The sequence below is a fragment of the Mustela erminea genome, chromosome 1 (assembly GCF_009829155.1).
Source record: "Mustela erminea isolate mMusErm1 chromosome 1, mMusErm1.Pri, whole genome shotgun sequence".
In the NCBI taxonomy this organism is placed as follows: domain Eukaryota; kingdom Metazoa; phylum Chordata; class Mammalia; order Carnivora; family Mustelidae; genus Mustela; species Mustela erminea.
Window position 1 is genome coordinate 29,186,555 of NC_045614.1, and position 26,145 is coordinate 29,212,699.

A 26,145-nucleotide genomic window follows, 5' to 3' on the forward strand; every position below is an offset into this window, starting at 1 on the left:
TAGTTTGTCTGATATTATATAGCCACTCTAGACTTCTCATGCTGACTGTCTCCATGGTGTACCTTTTCCCATCAATTTATTATAAACTTATCTGTATCTTCACATTTAAAGGTTATCTTGTAACAGAGTATAGCTGTTCTTATTTTTTTATTAACCCATTCTGATAAGCTCTGCTTTTTAAAGTCTTTTTTAAATTTCCTTATAAACATATAATGTATTATTAGCCCCAGGGGTATAGGTCGGTGAATTGCCAGGTTTACACACTTCACAGCACTCACCATAGCACATATCCTCCCCAATGTCCATAACCCCACCACCCTCTCCCGACACCCCTCCACCCAGCAACCTTCAGTTTGTTTTGTGAGATTAAGAGTTTCTTATGAGATAAACTCTGCTTTTTATTTATTTAGTCCATAATATCCCTGATGAACATGGATGCAAAAATTCTCACCAAAATACTAGCCAATAGGATCCAACAGTAATTAAAATGATTATTCACCACGACAAAGTGGGATTTATTTCTGGGCTGCAAGGCTTCAACATCCACAAATAAATCTATAATAATCAATAACAAATCAAAAAATTAAAAGAAAGAAAAAGAACAAATGATACTAACAATAGATGCAGAAAGAGCATTGGACAAAGTATAGCATCTCTTTCTTGGAGAGTAGCATCCCTGCTCTTCACAGTGTAGGGATAGAGGATACATGCCTCAATATCATAAAAACCATCGATGGAAAAACCCACAGCGAATATCATTCGCAATGGGGAAAAACTGAAAGCTTTTACCCTAAGGTCAAGAACACAGCAGGGATGTCCACTATCACTACTGCTATTCAACATAGTACTAAAAGTCCTAACCTCAGCAATCAGACAACAAAAAGAAATAAAAGGCATCCAAATCAGCAAAGAAATAGTCAAACTCTCACTCTTTGTAGATGATATGATACTTTATGTGGAAAACCCTAAAGACTACACTCCAAAACCGCTAGAACTCATACAGGAATTCAGTAAAGTGTCAGGATATAAAATCAATGCACAGAAATCAGTTGCATTTCTGTACATCAACAACAAGACAGAAGAAAGAGAAATTAAGGAGTTGATCCCATTTACAGCTCCACCCAAAACCAGAAGATACCTAGGAATAAATCTCACCAAAGAGACAAAGAATCTGTACTCAGAAAACTACAGAATACTCATGAAAGATATGGAAGAAGACACAAAGAAATGGAGAAACGTTCCATGCTCATGGATGGATTAGAAGAACAAATATTGTGAAAATATCTATGCTACCTAGAGCAATCTACACATTTAATGCAATCCCTATCAAAATATCGTCAACTTTCTCCAAAGAAATAGAACAAATAATCCTAAAACTTATAGGGAACCAGAAAAGACCCCAAATAGCCATAGGAATGTTGAAAAAGGAAACCAAAGCTCATGGCGTCACAATTCCAGATTTCGAGCTCTATTTCAAAACTGTAATCATCAAGACAGCATGGTACTGGCACAAAAACAGACACATAGATCAATGGAACAGAATGGAGAGTCCAGAAATGGACCCTCAACTCTATGGTCAACAAATCTTCGACAAAGCAGGAAAGAATGTCCAATGGAAAAGAGACAGTCTCTTCAACAAATGGTATTGGGAAAATTGGCAGCCACATCCGAAAGAATGAAACTGGGCCATTTCCTTACACCACATACAAAAATAGACTCCAAATGGATGAAAGACCTCAATGTGAGACAGGAATCCATCAAAATCCTTGAGGAGAACACAGGCAGCAACCTCTTTGACCTCAGCTGCAGCAACGTCTTCCTAGACATATCACCAAAGGCAAGGGAAGCAAGGGCAAAAATGAACTATTTGGACTTCATCAAGATCAAAATCCTTTGCACAGCAAAGGAAACAATCAACAAAACCAAAAGACAACTGACAGAATGGGAGAAGATATTCGCAAATGACATATCAGATAAAGGGCTAGGATCCAAAATCTATAAAGAACTTATTAAACTCAACACCCAAAGAACAAATAATCCAACCAAGAAATGGGCAGAAGACATGAACAAACATTTCTGCAAAGAAGACACCCAGATGGCCAACAGACACAGGAAAAGTGCTCAACTTCACTCGGCATCAGGGAAATACAAATCAAACCCACCATGAGATACCACCTCACTCCAGTCAGAATGGCTAAAATTAACCAGTCAGGAAATGACAGGTGTTGGTGAAGATTCAGAGAAAGGGGAACCCTCCTACACTGTGGGTGGGAATGCAAGCTGGTGCAGCCATTCTGGAAAACAGTATGGAGGTTCCTCAAAAAGTCTAAACTAGAGCTACCCTATGCCCCAGCAATGGCATTACTGGGTATTTACCCTAAAGATACCAATGTAGTGATCTGAAGAGGCACATGCACCCAAATGTTTATAGCAGCAATGTTCACAATAGCCAAACTATGAAAAGAACCTAGATGCCCATGAACAGATGAATGAATAAAGAAGATATGAAGTGTGTGAACATACACACACATAATGGAATATCATGCAGCCATAAAAAATAAAATCTCGACATTTGCAATGACATGGATGGAACTAGAGGCTATAATGCTGAACAAAATAAGTTAATCAGAGAAAGACAATTATGATCTCACTGATATGAGGAATTTTAAAAACAAGACAAAGCATCATAGGGGAAGAGAGGGAAAAATGAAAGAAGACAAAACCAGAGAAACAAACCATCTAAGACTCTTAATCTCAGGAAATAAACTGAGGGTTACCGGAGGGAAGAGGGTGGGAGGGACGGAGTGGATGGGTGATGGGCATTGGGGAGGGTATGTGCTATGGTGAGCACTGTTAATTGTGTAAGATTGATGAATCATAGACCCATAACAAATAATACATTATATGTTAATAAAAATAAATCAACTAAATAAAAAATAAAGTATTTAGTCCATTAATATTTAATATAATTACTGATATGGTTGCATTTAGAGCTATAATTTTATTATTTATTTTCTGTTTCCTTCTTTCGTTTCTTGTCCTCTGTTCTTAATTTCCTCAATTCTTTTGGAGTCATTTAAAAAATTTTTAGGATTCTAAAGTAAATAAATATATATTACATAAATAAATAAATAAATAAATATAAAAAACAAAACAAAAAAATTTAGGATTCTATTTTATCTTTTGGATTTTTTGTTGTTGTTCTAAGCATTCAAATATACATTCTTGACCTTTCAGTCTACTTAGAGTTAATTTCATACCACCTCATATAAAATTTGAAAACTATGCAACTGTGTAAGTCCATTTACCATACCCCCTAATCCTCTGTCCAGTAATTGTCATATGCACTACATCTAAACACAGTACATTATAAATACCACAAAGTAATGTTATAATTTTGGCTATAAAGCATCCTATATATCTTAAAGATACGAATATGAAAAAAAATTCTTGTATTTACAATCTCTGATAGTCTTCATTCTTTCTTGAAGATTTAAGATTACATCTGGTATTATCTGACTTCAGCCTGAATAATTTCCTTTAGCATTTCTTGTGGTATAGGTGTGCTGGCAATGAATGAATTCTCTTAGTTTACTTTTATCTGAAAATGTCTTTAATTTGCCTCTATTCTCAAAGGATATTTTTGGTACATATCGACTATAAATGGATTTCTGTATTTACAGGGCTTTTTGTTGTTGTTCCTTTCTTTTTTGAGGTGGGGGGACTTTAAAAATACTTTTTTACTTTTTCTAGCCTCTGTAGTTTCCGATGTAGTTTCTTTATAATTATAAAGCATTGTTCCCTGGAAGATAATATACCGTTTTCCTCCAGCTACTGTCAAGATTTTCTCTTTTTTGTTGGTGTCCTGTAGCTTGAATACAGTGTACCTATGGATGGTTTTCTTCAAATTTATCCTATTTGGAGTTTGCTGAGTTTCTTGGTATATACATTTACTTTTTTCACCAAATTTGGATATTTTGGTCATTATTTTTTAAAATGTTTTTCTGTCCCATTCTCTCTCTCCTCTCCTAAGACTACAGTTATACACGTTAGACATTTTAATTTTTGTCACATAGGTCCTTGGGATTCTCTTTATTTTTCTCTGTTCATTTTTTAAGTTATTTTACTTATTTATTTTGACTTATTTATTTATTTAGAATTTCTGAACTTTTTACTCTTATAAGGTACAAGGAGAACATTCTGTTCAGTTCTTTAAATCTTTTTTCTTCCTATTCTTCAGTAAGAAAACTTCTATTAATTTTATCTTCAGGTCCAGTGACATCTTTCTCTGTTACTTCTAACAAATATATGCTCACCAGTGAATTTTTGTTTCCAATATTGTATTTTTCAAGTTTAGAATTTCTATTTGATTCTTTTTTGTAGCTTCTATTTATTATGCTTTTATTCATTGTGAGTATATTTTTCTGTCCTTCATTGAGCATAGTTGTAATGGCTGCTTTAATATCTTTGCTAATTCCCCCATCTGGGTCATCTTGGAGTTATCTCAGGTAATTGCCATTTCTCTTCAGAAGGGGGTCATGATTTCTTGGTTCTTCATACGTTATATAATTTGGGGTTGTATCATGCGAATGTATGAATGCGAATATGATGGCGTGAAGACTCCGAAATCTATTACAGTTCTTTGAAGAGCCTTGAATTATTTGTTACAGCAGGTAATTCATTTGGTTATGCTCAAATTGAAAACTATCTCCTGGGCAGCAACTTAAATCTCAGTTCAGTTCTTTGATGTTAGCTGTGTCTATTCCACACAAGCATGGCTTTGGGACCAGTCAAAGATTTACACACAGAAATGGGAGTTTCCTCCTGTCTGCCTCTCTCCTTTCCGGAATTCTAGCTTCATTTTCCAATGACTGTGGTTGCCCTGAACTCTGTTTGCTGGGGCTTCAAACCAAAAAGAGTGTGGTTTTTCTATTGAAGTTAGCCACCCTAAATGACATTAATTTCACCATACCCTCAGTCTAAAAGTTTTAAATTGAGGAACATACCCTGCACTTGTCCATGCTTCCAAGTTTTGAATCTCAATTCCCCTCTAGAATATACCTGTTTATTTTCACTCTCTAGGGCCTCAGGTAATTTTTTTGTCTCGTTTTTATAGTTGCTATCTGTGAGAGTGTCAGATTCAATAAACCTTACTGAGCCATACTAGAAGTGGAAAGAAGTAAAAACAATTAGAAGATATTACTTTGCATTTCTGAAATTCTCTCAAAACACTTAACCTCCGCTCATTACCTCATCTAGCAATGTTTGGTTTTGGTTTTAAGTAGAAACATAAGTCAGACTCAGAGCTTCCTTGATCATCTTCCGAAGTACATAAGAAGATTTGGAATAAAAGCACAGCATAAAGTTAAATGATAAAATGATAAAACATCAGTCAGATCTGCTGGCTCTTACAGTGGGAGCATTTAATCTCAAAGTAATGAGGCTCATCCAGGCTCATGACTACCAAAGATTATCTGCATGGTACTTTACCACATTATTTATTTTACCTTATTTTTTGGTCTCAGTTACTCCTACATTCTTCATTGAAAACCGTAATAGGTAACACCCTAAGAGAAATAGAATATTGAAAATATTATCCTTAAATACCAACAGAGTTGGTAGTACACATTTCCTTCTAATAATAACCCTTAGCATTTCTTGAGAGCCTCTGTATGTGCGGTACCTTGCTAATCATTCTACATAAGTGGCCATCTCATCCTTCAAAACCATTCTATGACGTAGTTCCTACAACTGGCCTCATTTTATGGGAGAAGAAACCAGAGAGGTTAAGTGAGTTAACTGAGATCCCACAGTAAATAACAGAAATCTGAGTCCTCTTAAAGAAGAGAAAAAGCAAAGAGTGGGTATTTGGAGTCCTGAAACATATGCCTGTTAGTATTAGGAGAGGAAAAAGAAGTCTTTCTAAGCAAATAGGATCCTACAAATTTGAGGGGCAATCCCTTAGCTGTAAAAATTGCATAAACCTATAAGTTTAAAGTGATCGTGAATCGAGGAAAGAAAGGCAGGGCCAAAGGTAAGTGGGCAGATAGTATAAAGTGAAAACAGGAGACTGGGTCTTGGCTGGAAGCAAGAAAAGGAATACAATATCTTTGTGTTCTGGAACATGGGGGCTATTCAGTATTATATTTATTATACATGCTGAATTGTTTGCTGAGACCTCAGAATGGGAGTAATGGTTAAGGGAATAAAAACAAGAAGCGGTGGTAGAAAAGGAGAGGGGTAGGCTCATGAGTTCTTGCGAGGGGTTAAATGAACACAGTCCACTGACAACATGCTGGGGAAATTTTACTGCACAAACGCATTTCTCTTCCTTTATTGCTACTTTTTAAAATGCATATTTACCTTTCCAATGAGACCATTCAAAGACATGTGATTATTTTACCCCATCGTCTAGTCTCTTTCTAAGATATATCCTACACTGACCAAGAACGATCCCCTGCCATTGTAGGAGACATGTTTCACATCAGAAGCCTCCTGCTGCTGCATGAATTTTCATTTCAATTCCGGGATCACTCTCAAAGCTACGCAAAACATAACAACTGGATTTTGTAGCTGTTTAACCTTACTTTTCATACATTAAAAAAAAATATTAAAATGTGTGTGACTGTCTAGTGGGGGGAGAATCATATAATGGCATGTCAATCAGGTAACAGTTAAGCTGCATTTCATGGAAAGGAAAGGTAGTGCTTTCTTCCAGAAGTGAAGTCATCACTCCTTTATTTAACTGACATAATATTTATACCCCAATTTTTAAATGGCAGCTACAAATAGAAGTCGAGAGAGGATAAATTCTCCAAGGGAAATGAACCCAGAGAAACCCAGAATTTTACCATTTTAAAAGTTCTATTTTATAGGTACGTAAGAATGTTACCACGATTGTAAGTTTGTACCCATAGCAGATGGACTGGATCAAACTCCATGAAAACATTTAAAATTAAGTAAATACCACCTCTCCAACTACTGCTATCTCTTCAGAATGCTCAGTGACAGGACGCATGGAGCTTTTATAGGGGATCTAGGCAGGCAGGGGTCCTGGGATAACTTCGCCAGGAATAAGAAATTCAAATGATCTTTTCAGCAGTAACTTGGATGGTCTCTAGGCAACTACATGGGGACAGTCACCATGAATACCAGCTAGCACAACGGCATTGGTATTGCTAAAAGGGCAGAATAAAGGTTCCCACATGACTTCTGTAGGTGTTTTATTGCTCCGTGCAAGAGAGATCGTGGCTGAAGAGTGGCTTAAGTGACTACAGAGGATCACATAAAGGAAGGGGCAGGACGGTGCCTTGCACTCCCTCCTTTCATTTCTGGTCCTGCATGCCTTGAACCTCCCCAAGAGCTGGCCAGTCCTGGCACTGGAGTTTCATAATGCAAAAAAGATGAGGCTGACTCACAAGTATGGTAGGAAGAGTATGTCTCTGGTTTTATGGGGCTCTCTGACAAATCATCTGTCAAAAGAGTACTTTGTGAGTCAGTTTACTCTCTTTCCTTGAGACTGTGGTGTCCACAAGACTCCAAGGGAAACTTTACAATGGAAGGAGTGTGTTGTTGGTCCTGAGTTTGAATCCTGGTAAGGCATTTACTGTCTCTGTCTCTACTACAGCTGCTCAACTTTATTGAGCCTCACTTGCCACCTCTATCAAATGGGCATAATAATATCTGAGGACACTAGTTATCAGGAGGATAATTTTTTTTAAATGAGTTTAAAGCATAGTTTCTGGCATAAGTTAGTTATTCAGGCCAAGTGAGAGCCCTGTGCCCCACCTTACTTGCAGGGATAATTCTGAAACAGAGGAGTCACCAGGAGGCCATAGGGACCTCACTGCCAATAAAACACTCAGTGACAATGTACTAATACTCTAGCAGGTTGGCTCCTCTCTGCTGTGACCTCTATCTCCAATATTCCCCTCACAGGACCTTCTTAGAAATAAAAGTATCCCAACTATAAACTCCTATTCATTTCCTAAGATTTCGTTTGAAGGTAATTACTTCCTTTCTTTATCTAATGGTTTTGGGCCATATCATGCTACATGATCTGCTCAATGTAGTCATTAAACACAGATACTCAGTCATTTGATGAATATTTATTGAGTTCCTGCTAAGATGTCAGGCACAGTTCTCTATAGCAGTGAATGTGATGGCCCCAAATCCTGCCTTCATGATGCCTACGTTCTGGTGGGGGAGACAGACCATAAATATAACAAAAATGTAAACTACATGGTTGATTAAACAGTGCTATGTGCTCCGGAGAAACACAGAATGGAAAGGAGATGCGTGGTCAGGATGAGTCTTATGGTTAAATTATGGCTTTAACACCCCCAAAAGAGGTACGTTGAAGTCCTAACCCCCTCGTACCTAAGAACGTGATCGTATTTAGAGATAGGGTCATGGTAGATATAATTGAGTAAGATGAGTTCATACTGGAGGGGAAAGGACCCCTCCTCCAGGAAGACCAGTGTCCCTAGAAGAAGATGACCACGAGAATACACCCACCCAGGGAGACCACCATGTGATGACAAAGGCAGAGGTTGGAGAGAGGCAGCTCCAAGCCAAGCAATGCTTAGGACCTATCAGAAGCCAAGAAGAAGCAAGAAAGGATTCCCCTGCAGGTTTCAGAGGAAGAAAGGCCCGGGTCACACTTCTATTTCAGACTTGCAGCCTCCAGAATGGTGAGCCCATAAATTCCTGTTGTCTTCAGTCACTCCGTGTGTGGTACTTCATTATGGCAACCCCAGGAAATTAATACAGTAAGTATTATCTGGGCTCAAGAAACATATGCACAATTCCTTGTGTATATACTAGAAAGATCATTGCAGTGGTTTTACTTTCGTTTAAGCATAGCAAAATGTGGAAATGACCTAAAAGGTGCCCTAAAAAGGGAATAGGTAAATAAAATGTGCTATATTTATTCGATGGAATATTAGGCAACTGTTAAAAGAATTCAGTTGGTTTTATAGGCATCAATACAAATAAGTTTTGCAAATAATATAAGAAAAAAAAACAACAAGAAGGAAAATTTTAAACATGCAAACACAATAGTATGTATTAGTTGTGGATACCTATATATGTGTGTATAAAAATAAACAACAAACTGGTCAAAAACATCCCAAACCCGTGGTGGGGAATTTTGAGCAGGAAGTTCAGGCACCAGAGAAAGTGGAAGGAAAGACAGAATGGGGTAGTAAAAAGGGAATTTGATTTCATCAATAATTTCCTTAAACAAACAATCTGTAAGCAACTATAAGTAAGCAGAGACAGATGCTCATTTTTTTGATAATGGGAATACAGATGTTTATTGTATTCCTTCGCGTGGTCATCAGTATTTTTAACATTTTCTCCAAACGAAGGTAGGAGAGGAAGGAGAGAGGGAGAGAGGCAAGGAGACACAAGGAAAGAGGTGGAGGGGAGGGGACGACGGAGAAAGCAAAGAAGGCAGAAGTCATCACCAGTTCTAAAGTGCAGTGAAACTGGTCACAGATGCTTGGTTTTTTTCTTTCTTTCTTTTTTTTTTTTTTTTTTTAAGGATAAAACTCAAAACCATGTTAAAGGAATCAGTGAGATTGATGATGATGATTCATCCTGGGTTGGCTCGGCTTGGAGGGCTGACTTTAAGTTCAGCCAGCAGAGGGAACCATCTGTCGTGTGGAAAGACGCAGAGCTCTGCCAGGGGAAAGGCAGCCGGCCACCAGCAGCCATTACCGTCTGCACTTACCAGCACCTCTGGAACCACAGGGAAGAGGGAAACATGCATTTACAGACAAAGTAAACTGAGAGCAGGCCATGGACATCTTTTCAACCTTTCTAAAAGGCTCGTTGTAATTTTCCAGAATCAAGGGAACAATATACTTGATTAGTTCTCCGCAGACTTAGCAATTTTGCTTTTCATATTTCTCTCCTTGAAGCAAGTCCACCATTAACCTTCTATGTTCTAGGGCTTGAGATTAGATTTTTTTTTCCCCTTTCCGAAATGGAATTTGGGATTTAAGAAAAAGAGTTAGAGTTAGCTTTAAGATTTTTGCTGCTAATAATCAAAGGATTCTCCTTAAAGCAAGGAGGTCATTCTTTAAAGAAGTCAGAACGTTCCTTCTCTTCCTAGAGGGAGAATCGGTGGAGGAAAAAAGCTTGCGGGAAGGTACAGTAATCATGAAATCCCCAAAAGACCCAGTGCTTCCTCCTGGGTCAATATTGTATACTTAAAAATGCCTTATATGTACACTTATTTGAAAGACCTTAAGGCCTTAAAGAAGCAGTTAGCCAAACCCTTAATGAAAAATCTGGCAATTCCCCACTTCTGCACATAAAGCACTGAGGAGGCAGAAGGCCCCAGCGCAGGGCTGGATTTACCTTCCTGACTTCGCCCCATCAAGACCCTAATATTTAAATATTATCCTCAGGTATGTCATCCTACAGGCAAGGTTTCAGTTGGTTTCTAACCATCTAAACAACAACAACCACCACAACAGCAACAGAAACAAGGTAGGAAGGAATGCTAGGAGTAAGTTACCAACGTAAATGTGCTATTTTTGTGCCTTTGACGTGGTGATGATACCCATGATTCTGCACATGGAAATTAGACTTTTCAGAGAGCTAGTACACCAAATCATTTAATTTGTCCAATTACTTACAATAATGTGACTACTCTGCACTGCAATAAACATGGGATTTTCAAATAAACAAATGAAGTACATGATAATTCCTTGTGAACGGAGCCACAACGAAGAAATTCTGCAAGGGGGCTCCACACCACAGGGGATGGGTAAAACACCGATCCTACGCCCATCCTCTGAGAACAAAAGAAAGAATCCTACGGCCTCTGGTTCTACGTGCTCTCTTCCCAGGTAAAAACACAGCTGAAGCCTCACGATGAGCTGATACGTTGCGCTGTCACAAGGTAACCTCCCCCACTCCTCAGGACATATGAGGACACTGTCACTTCATGCCTCCAGATCATAAACCTCAGGAGGCTTTAGCAAAATAGCGTAGGGAGACAATTTTGCATCATGGTTAAGAACATTAGAATCAACCTGGCGATTCACAGACCTGTACCCCTGGGGATAAAAATACATTATGTGTTTATAAAAATATTTAAAATAATAATAATAAAAAAGAACATTAGAATCCCGGGCTTCACCAATCAAATAAATACATGACTCTATCCAGGCTGTCAATCTTTATGCTCATTCTCCTCAATGGTAAAAATGGGGACAGTAACTTTGCCTTCCTCACCGCGTTATGAGGGAAACAACTTATGCAAAGGACCCAGAACACGGTTAGAATTCAGCAGAGTAGTTACCATTACTTTTTAAAAAAATCATTGTCGTCGCTGTCATCACTATTCTTATGCTTGACTGTATCTACATTTTCATCCATTATCATTTTCAAAGTTCATTAGAAGCACAAATCACTGCCTTGTTTAGTAATTAATTACTTACATTCACTTAAAGTATTTCCTGAGTATCTAATAAGTGACTATAAGCACTATGCTAGGGCCTGCGTTCTTTAGGTGATCAAAATCAAACATTATCTCTGACTCGAAGAGGCTGTTAGGGGACCTGCACACAAGTCAAAGACTCCCCCAGGGAGTGTGTCTTTTCCAGCTGAGTCAAGAGATCTAAAGGAAAGGAGGTGATCATTCTAAGAGATACTAAAACAAAGGAAGTTGAATTAAACATGAGACTTGGGGTGTCTGCCTTCAGCTCAGGTCATGATCCCAGGGTCCTGGGATCAAGCCCCACATAGGGTTCCCTGCTCCACGGAAAGCCTGTTCTCCCTCTCTCTCTCTCTTCCCCTGCTTGTGCTACCTCTCTCACTAAGTCTCTCTCTGTCAAAATAAATAAATAAATAAATAAATAAATAACATCTTTTAAAAAGTAAAAAATGAAAATAAATGTGAGACTTGCAAGATGAGAAGGAACTAAACAAGGGGTAGAAGGCTGGCATTCTAGGGAGAGAGAACACAACATGCAAAGACACAGAGTATATAGTGTGTCTTCATTGTCATTAAAAGTTGGTGCAAAATTCTACATTGAATAGTTCAATTTAATTAAACGAACAACCATGTATCAAATAACCCCCAAGAGTCACTTTCTGAGCCCAAAGGCATAACAGTAAGCAAAGCAGATGTGATGCATGCCCTCAGCCTTACATTCCAGTACTTATTCCTTTGTTTAAAAACTGCACTAGTGGGGCACCTGGGTGGCTCAGTGGGTTGCAGCCTCTGCCTTCGGCTCAGGTCATGATCCCAGGATCCTGGGATCAAGCCCCGCATCAGGCTCTCTGCTCAGTGGGGGGCCTGCTTCCTCCTCTCTCTCTGTCTGCCTCTCTGCCTACTTGTGATCTGTCTGTCAAATAAATAAATAAAATCTTTTTAAAAATAAAATAAAATAAATAAATAAATAAATAATGCACTAGAGTCAGTATTTACAACCAAGAGTTCTGCCTTTAGTTTTGTTCCCAAGAGATTCCACGTGCATGTAAAAACTGTAATGCTTTCTCTGGTCAGACAAGGAATGCTACATAAGCCAAATAATTCCCTTTTGACTTAGGGGTCAGGAACCTTACAATCAAATTTGGTTCATTCCAAGGACCTACCAATTTACGGCAGTAAAGATGGTCACATTTCTGTTTTATGGTTAATTGTTCTATTGCTGGCCGACTACCTTTAACTTGGTAGACAGCTTCAAATTCTTTGGGGACTTGGTAGAAGGGGGAAAGGAAGGGAAAATAAAAGAGGAACAGAAGGGCAAGTTTCTTTAAGTCTGGGGAACTGTCCAAAGCACCTTTTGAAGTTTTCACGGTACCTAACATAGATCCTCAATGAAATGCATTTAGTAACTTCTGATTGGTGAATGTATAAATGAAGACCACAAACCTTACCCAGCTCAACTTGGATTCAGTTACAGGGCACAGGGGGTTGTGAAACTTGCTTACTTCTCTCTAATCTCTAGTATGAGAGCGAGAGCTCGAAAGAGAAAAATTTATCATGTTTGCCACCGTGAAGCAGCTCATTAACCAAACAGAACCACCGTGGAAACCACTAGAAGAAAGTGGTAAGAGAACTTTAAGGTATCCTTCAAGATATTTTGAAGGGAATGAGGGTCCTTATAACAGAACATGTCTCTTGCTCCCATGCTACTCAAAACAAGAGAAATGTCATGGTTTTAATTGATGTCTAAATCACGGGGGGGGAAAATGGTAAGCTTCTTCATGACAAAATTGAAATACTTCTGCCATTCTATTTCCTGTTGTTTTCTCAGTTATTTTGGAAAAGAACTGTTAGTTCTTTTATATCAAAACCCCACACTGGGGAAATGAAACTACAGTAATAATCTGTGTGGTTAACTACCAGGAAGAAGGGTGCAAATGTTAAAAGAAATTTGGAAGACACCTATTAGATATTACAGTGCTATACGTTTCTGTCTTGCTCATGGCCAAATCAATCTAATTCTCTCTCTCTCTCTCTCTCTCTCTCTCTCTCACACACACACACATCAAACATTACACTGAAGGAGGTATTAGAACATGTCATCCTTGTCATTAGCTCAACATATTAATGAGGCTTTCTGAATTAATCTCTAACACGAACTGGCTGTTGACGTGACGTAGTGTCAGTAAATCATGTAGCCTTTGCTTCAAGTACCTGGCAAATACCAGTGGCAGGATGCTTCAGTCCTTGGACAGTAGAAAATTAAGTCATTTCTGCATCCTCCTAAGATTAAATCATTTCTGTATTCTGAAGAAACACTTCAGTGCTACCAAGTACATCACTTCCCCAACTAGTTGATAAACTGAAAAGAAAACAATATTAAGTGTTGGTACTTGAGGCAATAGTTAAAAGGGGAAACTCAGAGAACAAGAGTGTGAAGATATATCATGAGATTTTCAAAACGGCGTGGTGAGGGAAGGAAGGAGATGCCGTTGAATCACGTGTGTTTTCACAAGGAAACATATTCCTGAAGGCAATTACCCAAACCTGAGAGTTGCTCTCACGGTTCTCAAACTTACCCTAGGAGGACTTCTTAGAATGCAAGACTAAAAGAGCCAATTACTTCAGCACCAAGCTATATCCTAAGTCTCTGGACTTGGCAGTTCAAAAAAAAAAAAACTCTGGGAAAGTGTTCTTATGAAATCTTCACTAACAACTCTAACTTTATAAATGTAGACTCTAATAGGATGAATGAAAACCAACCAATTAGGTAGCAAAGTAGAGAAGAGAGAGCACTGAATAAAAAGGCCTGCTGGAGTTTCAGTTGTAGCTCTACCACTTAACTAGCTCTTGAGACTTAGATCATATTTGTAATAAAAATCACATCATAAAAAATTAACAATTACACAGCACTTAGTATGCCAAGGGCTTTCCATGCATTATCTAATGCAATCCCTATAACGATCTATGAGGGAGAAACTCTCACAATGCCAGGTTGAAGAAGGGAGTTGACTAGCCCGTCCAGCACCACCTGACTGTGCTAAGTGGTGGAATCGGGATTTGAACACAAGAATCCCCAACCCCAGAGCCCAGCTCTTAACCATCCACTGCGCAGACAGGTTCACTATTCTCTTAGGATGATTTAAAAAAGACTTCTTTGGGGGCGCCTCTGTGGTTCAGTCGGTTAAGTGTCTGCCTTCAGCTCAGATCATGATCCCGGGATTCTAGGATCAAGCCCCACGTTGGGCTCCCTACTCAGTGGGGAGTCTGCTTCTCCCTTTCCTCTTCACTTGTGCTCTCTCTTGATAACTCTCTCTCTCTCAAATAGACCAATAAAATCTTTTTCTCTAAACCTCCAATTCTCAGATAACACTGCTTCTTTACAGAATGTCCTAGGGATTAGAGATGATATTAGAGTCACTAGCCCACAGGGACAATAAAGATAACATTTACACAGTGCTTACTATGTGTTGGGCACTAAGCACTTTTCACACATTAAATCATGCCATTTTCACAATGACCTTAAGAATAGTAGTATTTTGGGGCACCTGGGTGGCTTAGTGGGTTAAAGCCTCTGCCTTTGGCTCAGGTCGTGATCTCAGGGTCCTGGGATCAAGCCCTGCATCGGGCTCTCTGCTCTGCTTCCCCTTCTCTCTCTGCCTGCCTCTCTGCCTGCTTGTGATCTCTCTCTGTCAAAAAAATAAATAAAATCTTTTTTTTTAAAAAAAGAATAGTATTATTTTGGGGGTGACTTGGTGGCTCAGTCAGTTGGGTGGCCGACTCTTGTTTCAGGTAGGGTCATGATCTCAGGGTCCTGGAATCAAGCCCCACATTAGGCTCTACACTCAGAGGGGTGTCTGCTTCAGGATTCTCTCTCTCTCTCTTCCCCTCCCCCCACTTGCTCTTGTGTTCTCTCTCTCTCTCAAATAAATAGATCTTTAAAAAAAAAAAAAAAAGGAATACTATTACTTTTAGTCCCATTCCACAGATGAGGACACGTAGGCAAAGAAAGTCACTTGGCTTGAATCAATCACTAAATTGCACATCTAGGATTCCAATCCAAACAGACTAACTCACTCAACAAACCACACAGGTTGGACACCCTCCTACTGATACATGAAGGACTTCGGTTATTTTCTAAAGTGTGTGTAAGTCTCATCCAGACTTTAAGATGAACTCAGGAGGATGAAACAATCCATATGTGTATCCAGGAGGCCTGCCTACTTCTGGGTTCAGCAACCAAAATAGCTAGAGAAAAATGCATCACATAAATCATATACATGTGACTAGGACTTTCTTTCTTTTCAGTTTCTTGGCTGATTGCTCCCTTTGTGTTAATACCATGTTGCTTTAAGTTTACTAATAAAAACACTGAGGCTCTATAAAAGTTGTTTTTCTTGCTTTCCATCTGGCAGAAATACAGTCCCTTTTTCATTTTCAAACTTTCATTTATTTATTTGAGATAGAGAGTGAGAGAAAGAGAAGAGAGCACAAGTCGGGGAGAAGCAGAAAGAGAGGGAGAACCAGACTCCCAGCTGAGCAGGGAGCCCAACACAGGGCTCCATCCCAGGATCCCGGGATGACAACCTAAGCCGAAGGTTGACATTCAACCGACTGAGCCACCCAGGCTCCTCATTTTTAAATTACTTTAATATTTTGTTTAACCCAATATGTAAAAATACTATTTCAACATGTAATACAAATTAATAAGATATTTTCCTTTTTTTTTTTAACATGACATATTCAAAATTCTCAGTGTGATTTACGTTTATAGCCCATCTCAAATCAGACTAACCACATTTCACGGCCCAATAGCCCCATATCGCTAATGGCTACCATACTGAACAATGCAGGCCTAGCGTGAGTGGCTTGAAGGAAGTCCTGGTGGTTGGTATTTCCAGGTCTGTGTTCTTGGGCTGGTCAAGTCCTCCAGAACAGTGTCTGCCAATTTCCTGCCTCAGGTTTATAAACCTGGCTATCATTAATTAACAGATTCTGGGATCTAAGTAGGAAAGTGTGAGAGCCTCATTATGGAGGCTTTAACTCAATACGCCCTCTTTTCATCCACGCTCTGCCTGGTAACCCCAGTCACAGACCCTATAATTCACCCCCTTCTGTCTTCTCCCCAGTCAGGAAAGAGGAGGATGAGAGAAGCAGTTCCTAGGCTACACAGGGCAAGGAAGGGCTTTGGGGGATCTATTAGCTATGTATTATATTTCAACATTCTTTTCATATTCATTAACTCTCAATTTTCCTTGATTTATAACGCCACTACTTCTTGACCCTTTCTAAACTTCTTGTTTAGATTTCACTTCTCTACTCCTACCTTCTTTTTTTTTTTTTTAAGATTTTTATTTATTCATTTATTTGACAGACAGAGATCACAAGCAGGCAGAGAAGCAGGCAGAGAGAGAGAGAGAGAAGCAGGCTCTGCACTGAGCAGAGAGCCCGATGCAGGGCTCAATCCCAGGACCCTGGGATCACGACCTGGGCCGAAGGCAGAGGCTTTAACCGGCTGAGCCTCCCAGGCGCCCCACTACTCCTACCTTCTTAAACCTTTAGGAGAACCTTCTAAACCTCTACGTCTCCGGCCTTTTAAGGCAGCATCTACAATTACATTCTGCTATATTTTCCCCTATTCTTTTTGTCCATACTCCCTCCCCTTTTTATTTATTTATTTTTTTAAGAGTTTATTTATTTATTTTTCAGAGAGAGAGAGAGAGCGAGCACAGGCAGACAGAGTGGCAGGCAGAGTCAGAAGGAGAAGCAGGCTCCCTGAAGAGCAAGGAGCCCGATGTGGGACTGGATCCCAGGACGCTGGGATCATGACCTGAGCCGAAGGCAGCTGCTTAACCAACTGAGCCACCCAGGCATCCCCTCCCCCCCCTTTTTAAAATTAAACATCTTATTTTGAGATAACTGGAGATTCACATGCAAGTTAGAAGAAAACACAAGTGATCCCATGTATCATTTACCCAATTTCTCCCAGTGGTATTTTCTTGCAAATCTATAGCCCAATAATACAACCAGGATATTGACATTGATACATTCAAGATACAGAATATTTCCATCACCACAAGGATCCTCCTACTGCCCCTTGTACAGCCACACCCATCTCCCTCCTACCATACACTTCCCGAACACTTGACAACCACAAATCTATTCTCCATTTATATAATTATGTCATTTCGAGAATGTTCTATAAATGGCATCATACAGAATGTCATCTTTGGGGATTGGCTTTGTTTTTTTCTCAACCAAAATCCCTGAAGATTCAGTCACATAGTCTCTACGGATCAAAGGTTCATTGCTGGGTACCAGTCCATGGTATGGGCGTATCCCAGTTTGTTTAACCGTTTACCCAGTGAAGGATACCTGGGTTGTTCCCAGTTTGGCGCTATTACACATAAATCTTCCAGGCACATTTGTGTACAGGTTTTTGTGTGAATATAAATGTTCATTTCCTTGGGATAGATGCCCAAGAGTACGGTAAGCGCATGTTTAGTTTTGTAAGAAACTGCCAAACCATTTTCCATCCTATATTCCCACCAGCACTATATGAGTAATCCAATTTCTCTGCATCCTCACCAGCACTTGGTGCTATCACTGGATTTTTTTTTTAAAGCCATTCTGATAAGTGTAAAGTGATACATTGTGTGGTTCTAATGTGCACTTCCCTGATGGCTAATAATGTTGAACATCTTTTCATGTGCTTATTTGCCATCTGTGTAACCTCTTCAGCAAAATGTCTATGACTTTTGCTCATTTTTTAATTGGATTGTTTGTTTTTTTTACTGTTGAGTTTGAAAGATCTTTATGTATTCTGGATACTAGTGCTTTCTCAGATATGTGGTTTGTAAATATTTTCTCCCAGTCTGAAGTTTGTCTTTTCATCCTCTTAACAGTGTCTTCAACAGAGCAAAAGTCTTAATTCTGATGAAGTCCAATATATCATTTTTTTCCCTTTTATGTATCCTCTTTATTGTCAAGTCTAAGAACTCTTTGCCTAGCCCTAGATCACAATGATTTTCTCTTATGTTTTCATCTGTAAGCATCATAGTTTTATGGAATTTTTTAATATTTAAGTCCATAATACATTTTGAGTTAATTTTTAAATAAGGCATGAGATTAAGTTTTAGGTTCACTTTTTGCCAACTATTCTAGGACCGTTTATTAAAAAGGTCTCTTTTCTCCATCGAGGGAAATAGCACATTTGTTCAAAGTCAGTTGGGCATATTCATTTCAATCTATTTTTTGGGTTCTGTATCCTGATCCATTGATGCATGTGTTTTGCACTCCAAGAACAGCCACATAGTAGCTATCCTATATGCTTTGAAATTGGGTAGGCTATTGCTCCCCCTTTATTCTTCCTTTCCAATATTGTTCCTTTGTTTCCATATAAATTTTAGGACAACCTTGTCTACCTAAAAAAAATACATATACCATGCTGTGGTTTTGGTAGCAACTACATTAAACCTGTATATCAATTTGGGGAGAATTGGTATCCTTACTAGGTAGGGTCTTCCAAATTGCACTGTATGCTTCGCCACTTATTTAAATTTTCTTTGATTTCTTTCTTCAGGATTAAGTCATCTTCAGCATGCAACTTCTGTAAATGTCTTATTAGATTTATACTTAAAAATTTCATATTTTTGAGTTACTATAAATTTTATTCTTTTTAAAATTATTTATTTAAGTAATCCCTGTACCTCACTTGGGGCTCGAAATCAAGACCCTGAGATCAAGAGTCAAACACTCCTCTAAGCCAGCCAGGTGCCCCCAATACACTGTATTCTTAGTTACAGTGTCTACTTGTTAACTGCTAGTATACAGAAATACAACTTATATTTAAAATTTATTTTATATCCTACAACTTGTTGAACTCACTTATTAGTTTTAAGAGGACTTTTTTTTTCTTTTTAGATCACTTAGGATTTTCCAAATAGAAAATCATGTCATCAGAAGTAGTGACAGTTTTCTTGCTTTGTGCCTTTTCTTTCTTTTTTTTTTTTTTAAAGATTTTATTTATTTATTTGACAGAGAGAGATCACAAGTAGATAGAGAGGCAGGCAGAGAGAGAGAGAGAGGGAAGCAGGCTCCCTGCTGAGCAGAGAGCCCGATGCGGGCCTCGATCCCAGGACCCTGAGATCATGACCTGAGCCGAAGGCAGCGGCTTAACCCACTGAGCCACCCAGGCGCCCTGTGCCTTTTATTTCTTTATTGCCTTACTGCATCAACTAGAAATCCCTGCACTGTGTTGAACAGGAGTGGCAAAAAGGACATCCTTGCCTTACTTCCTGACTTGGGGAAAAGCATTCCATCTTTCATCATTAAGTATAACATTAACTGTGAGTAATTTAAAAAGATGTTCTTTATCAAGTTGAGGAAGCTCCCCTCTATTCCTATTTTTCTGAGTTTTGATCATAAATCAGTATTGAATTTTGTTAAAAGCTTTTTCTGCATCAATTGATAAAATCATGTGAGTTTTTTCCTCTTTTGTCTGTAAATATGGTGCATTACACTGGTGGGTTTTCTAATATTGAACTAGTCCTGGATCTCTGGAATAGAGCCCATGGTCTCTTGGTTATCATGTGTATTTTTTTAATGAATTATACTTGCTAATATATTGTTAAGGATTTTTGCGTCTATATATATGAGGGTTATTGATCTATAGTTTTCTTTTTTATATTGTTTCTGCCTGGTTTTGGTATCTATCTAATACCAGCTTCATAAAATTAATTGTAATCTCCTCTATTTCCTAGAAGAGTCTTTATAAAATTGATGTTAATTCCTCCATAAATGTTGGGTAGAATTCTCCATCAAAATCATCTAGGCCTGAGATTTCTTTTTTGTGAGTTTTAAAATGAATTCAATTTCCTTAATAGTTATAGGACTATTCAAACTATCTATTTCATACTGGGTAAATCATGGGGGGAAAAATGGTGTTTTTTGAGAAAGAAATCTATTTTTTCTAAGTTGTCAAATTTATGTGTGTAGAGTTGTTCACAGCAAGCATTCTTTTCTTTACTATCCTTTTGAGATCTTCAGGGCTTATTGTGATATCCTGTTTCATTCCTGATATTGGTAATTTGTGTCTTCCATACTTTTGTCTCTGCCAGTCTTCCTAGATGTTTGTCATTTTTATTAACTTCTTCAAAAAACCAGCTACTCCTACTTTCTTTTAATTAATACATGCATGATAATATTTCTTACTTCCTTTTATTTCTAATCTGCCTCTTTTGTTATATTTGAAGTGAGTCTCTCATAGACAGTATATAGTTGGGTCCTGTTTCTTAAACAACTCTGCCAATCTCTGTTTTAAGTGGCATATTTAGACTATTTAATGTAATTGTTGATATTTTAGGACTTAGCCTACTATTTAATTTTTGGTTGCTCTTTGTTCTCTCTGGTTTGTGTTTTTCTGTTTTTGTTTTCCTGCCTTCTTGTAGGTTATCTGAACATTTTTTTGGAACTCTCATGTATCTAAAGTGTTTTGGGGTACATCTCCTTGTATAATTTTATAGTGGTTGCTCTAGGTATTATACATTTATAACTTGAGAACACAAAATGACTGGTGACATTTTACCAGTCTGAATAAAGTATAGAAAGTTTACCTCCCTTTTTGTCCCTTTACTGTCTCCATTTATAATTATTTTAAAGATTGTAATCATTTGCAGCCAAATTGAGAGTACTATAATTTCTACTTCAATCTTTAAATATAATTTAGAAATTTCAAGAGGAAAAAATAAGCCCAATGTATTTACCAGTATTTTGCTTACTGTGTTCTTTCTTCCTTCCTCTGTTCCAGGGTTCCTTTTGTTTGTTTGTTTGCTGTTTTTGATCATTCCCTTTCTGTTAGCTATTCTTTTGGAGTAGCTCTACTAGTCACAAATTCTCTTGGTTTTCCTTAATCTGAGAATATCTTGACTTCCTTTCATTCCTGAAGAATGTTTTCACTGGTTATAGGATTCTGGGTTGATTCCAGAAAAAGAATCAACCATTCAAGTCATTTTCATTCAGTACTTGAAAGCCTTAAGTTCCTGAATCTTAGCAGAAACTCAAAAATAAGAGATGTAGAAAGCTGAGAAAAAAAAGATCAGATTTATGTACAACATGTCAAATTTACACTCAGCTCCAGAAGTGTCCAGGACCTTCAGAGAGAAACATGGTTCCTCTACCCCCCAGTCACCATTAATTATCTGGATCCCTAGCCACATACCCTTCCCAACCCACTAGGAGCATCTACAGTCTTTTCTAGAATGTAGATGGAATTCTGTTCTGGCTTCACATAGACGGGTATCATTGGTTAGAACTAGTATCACACTTGTGGTAAAAATTAATTTCAGAATGGGTGGAAACAAATAAAAAGCAGAATAAAAATGTAAAAATCTCTCTGCACAATGTAAGTGCTTATTTGAGCACAGGCTTATTTCCTTTTCATTCCAAATCATTTTAAAAAGTTGTATTTAATGCTACTGAATTATATATTAAAAATGCTTAAAATGGAAAACTTTATGTTATTTTTATTTTTCCACAGTAAAAAAAAAAAAAAAAAAAATTGTCAAAGCTTAAAAAAAAAAAAAAAAAAAAGAAGAGAAAAGAAATGAGTGTCCTATCCATGCTGCTTCCCAAAGGCAGACATTGTCAATGCCTTAGAAACAAGGAAGGTCAGACCCACCCGGGCACTTGATCTAATTTAGACGTGGTGCTGAGGGGTCTTCAGTTGGGTTAGGAGCTCTATAGCACTCAGCCTCCTTGAAAGGAAAGAAATCTTCAAGCCTGATGGACTTGAAAGAAATGTCACCTTTTTAGAACAGAAAAAGAACATATGAAAGTGTCCCCTTGAAAATGAAGACATGAACTAGAATATTAAGACAGGGAACAAGCAGCCAAAAAAATCACCAACATGTTTAGTTGATGCACTTCAGAATGGGAAGAAATTTGCTTGCATTCTTTTGCCACTGAAGATAATTTTCTTTTAATTCTCATTTCTTTTATGGTGTGCATGTTGTTTTGTTTTGTCTCTATGGCTGCTCTCCTTAAGTAAGTTAACTTTATGAGTATAAACTAGAATCTGTACTCGTGCCAGCCCCATACTCTTTGATGAACTTGACAATTTGAATGGATTAATTTTCTAAAAGTGGAAAATTATTCCCACAAAATTGCTATCTTGTGGGAAAATGTCCCTTTCAAAAACACTTCCTAGTCTTGGTAAGTACTGAATCCCTTTCTACCTGGAGGCTTGTTACTTAAATTTAAAAGATTGTTATGTCAAGGGAGAACAACAGAAATCAACCTGGGAATCAGCTTTTCTCAGATATGTCGAGTGGCTCTATTTATTTAGAACTGATCCGTATGCTTCCCGCCATTCTACACACAGATTTTTATTCCTCCTCAGGTCCTTCTTGGCATCTTTTTTCCACATTGCAATGAGACTTCCCTCTCATACAGTCATACAACAAACTATATCTGAATTATGTTCAAATCAGCAGGGAGACTGGCGTCTTCTGGAGAAAACATAAGGGCTATCAGAAGTGATTTCCTGAATTTTTGCCTCATGATGACATTACTTTAATGCAGGCACCATCTCATATATGTAATAAACAATATGGTGTTTAACAGATTTGTATAAAATGCTAAAACTAAGCAAACACAATTACATGAGTTAGTATCATGTTATCAGCACTGCACTTGATAATTAAAAAATAAATGAAAAGCCCATTGTCCTCAGTGCAACAGTCAGTTACTGATTTTTACTATAGACTCTACTGGTCATTATTTTACCTTCTTCTGTCTTGGGTCATTCTTTTATCTAGAAAACCCCAGATCCATTTCTTCATCCATATGTACTACATGGAACCTTAGATTCTCTTAATGACCCAACAGATTTTTGGACAGTTAACTATCCTACTGTAAGTTGTCTTGTTTAGAAGAAATGGAAGTTAAGATTGTGGCCATAAAGGACAATCTGTCAACCCATTAAATAAATTCCTATTGAAAAGTAACTAAATGCATTGAGTATTAGCATAATTTATTAGAACAATTAGAACACATCCTTGTTGTCTTTTAATTAGATTATTCCTTGTTCTGCTAATTAACACTAGACAAGAAAGAATAATAGTTTCAGGATTCTAAGATCATCTGTAGACTATGTGGAAAGAGAATGATCAATAATGCTAATCTACCAGAACACTTAAATTTCCAGAAAGAGATCTTTTATCATGAGCAATCCTTTATATAATCAGCATTATTTCTCACTGTCTACGGTCATCTTTCCCAAAGTTTAAAAGTAAAGATGCTAGACAAATCACATTTATTCCTCTGTTGGAAACCCAGTCAGGCTGGGCCACCTCTGGCCTCTAGTGGCTCAGACATTGCTTCACTCTCTTGCAAAATGCCAACAAATAACCACAAACGAAGGACTTAAGATTCTGTGCAGAGCAGCACAGCCAGGAGTCTGAATATCTAACAGGGAGAAGACCAGATTTTTAAGTTCTGATGCTAGGTGAAGAATCATAAACCTCCTCAATTTAAAAATATACTGAAATAGATGAAAATTTCTTATAAACAAGAATTAATCTGAATATAAAACTGGTGATGTTTCCATCTATGAGGATATTATTTATAGAAATTAATGAGGAGGCAGTTGTATGACAGGGAATATAGCTGGGCTTTTAGATGTGGCCTGGGGCCTCTACATGTGACTTGTACGACTGTCTCTGGTTTTATGTTTCAGAGACCACAGAGGATTCAAATGCTCCGAAGTTCCTCTCATGACCTATGCAACTATCACCAAGCATGCCAGGAAATCCTAGAGAGCAGCTCCCAGGACTTCTAGGATTCAGATTCTTTAAAAAAAAAAAAAAAAAAGGTCAGGAGTTGGCATATGCTGTCATCTAGGCTAACCCTACAGTTGAGAGGGATGATGCTGGGATACACAGATTGGACACCAGTGAACCAGAGGTTCTCTGTAGTAACAGGTAACACAAATTCCCAACCAGCAGCCTGGATTACAGGAATGTCGGCTCCACTGTTGACCGAATCTGCCTTAGTCAATGCAAAGTCATAATGAGACCATGTCTAGACAGTATTGATCTCCCACCAGAGAAAAAAATAATTCAGAGTTTGACTTCTCTTCTACCTTAGCCCAAATAACACCCAAATCAGGATCTTTCATTCATATATTGCTAACATTCTCCCTCACCAAAGTCATTTTATCAACCAGGCAGCCAATGGCACCCATAAACTTCTTTTCAAGCTACATGAAATTTTTGATATTCAAAAAGTCTTTCATATTCAAATGGCAAATGAGAAAGTTGATTAAACCTATTAAAGAATCTAGATAAATTAAATGAGTTTTTATGTATCTTTTTCTTACCTTGCTAGGCAGAGGAGACAGGTGTTTAAGAAAAATGAGTGTCCACGCAACCTGAAAGAATGAAAACTCAAATTAACATGGGCACAATATCTGAAAGAGCAGGCATGGGCTTCAGTCATCTGAAGGATTTTCCAGGTGGTTAGTAATTTAAGAGCTGAGGAGCATCCTTATAACCCTCTATCCACTCCTCTAGGAAGATATGCCTCTCCACTGATGTACCTCTTTAAATTGTCAGGGCACTACTAAGAACTTAAGGTTCCCCACTACTTTGACCTCCAGACTAGAAAAGATCTATGGAGCAGAATACTATCTTAGAAGCACCAGAGATTTGCATTCAACTGCCCTGTAGTCAGGCATTCCAAAGCTAGGCTGCATCAGGTTTGTCCCCAGAAAGTGAGGGAGGAAGGGAATATGGTTTAAAACATGAGTAGGAATGGAGTCAAAAAAGTTCTCCAGGCAATGTGACAGCAAGCTAAGATTGGAAAACTCTAGCTGAAAACTCCAGAGAGAATTCTCTCTGACTCAGGAGCTGAACTGAAGCCATGACTCAGAGGTATTCAGGTGGTGCCACAGGGTAGAAATGCTTATAAGGTGGATCTTTTGCCTCATTGATGGAAAATGACACAACCATTTTATTATGTCAAAATAACATCAAAGTACAAATCTATTCAATAGAAGAAGGTTAATAAAAACATAATCCAGTGGCACCTGGGCGGCTCAGGGGTTTAAAGCCTCTGCCTTTGGCTTGGGTCATGATCCCAGGGTCCTGGGATTGAGCCCCGAGTCGGGGGTGGGGGTGTCTCTGCTCAGCAGGGAGCCTGCTTCCTCCTCTCTCTGTCTCTGCCTGTCTCTCTGCCTACTTGTGATCTCTGTCTGTCAAATAAAAAAATAAATAATCTTTAAAAAAACAAACAAACATAATCCAAAGAGAGACTTCGACCACTATAAATCATTCCTTATAAATGCCACTGAGAGCCAAAATTATCATTTCTGTGTTCCTAACCAAAATAGCTTTGCAAGTCTTAGAAATAGTTTGCCCTCCAAAGCAACCAGCAGAAAGTCCCTTTAGTCTACCAGTTCTTGTCCTGTTGGATATTGAAACTTTTGAGCATTTACTCCCCAAGCTGAAATTCAAAAGGCCAACATAGTAATACCTACAAAATTGATAAATTAGGATAACTAGAAACTTTATCTATTGATAGCACAGGCTACTTCCCCACATGGTCTATATACAATTTCTTGTAAGCTTAGTAAAAATCCCACACTTATCTGAAATGAAATGAAGGGAAACTAATAATGAATTTGCTTTCCTCTGTGT

At 38.1% G+C, this 26,145-nt stretch overlaps 1 protein-coding gene across 6 annotated transcripts in view; it reads right to left on the bottom strand.

Annotated features, from left to right (window-relative positions):
- Positions 1 to 26,145, bottom strand: part of FHIT (fragile histidine triad diadenosine triphosphatase) — a 1,423,921-nt gene that overhangs the window by 1,038,829 nt on the left and 358,947 nt on the right. For 5 of the 6 annotated variants that reach the window (XM_032359195.1, XM_032359186.1, XM_032359177.1 and 2 more), the window contains exon 3: positions 24,828 to 24,878. The gene's annotated coding sequence lies outside the window, so the exon portion shown is untranslated. Of the gene's footprint in view, positions 1 to 5,507; positions 5,568 to 24,827; positions 24,879 to 26,145 lie in introns of all 6 variants that reach the window. The other variant, XM_032359190.1, reaches the window with a different exon arrangement.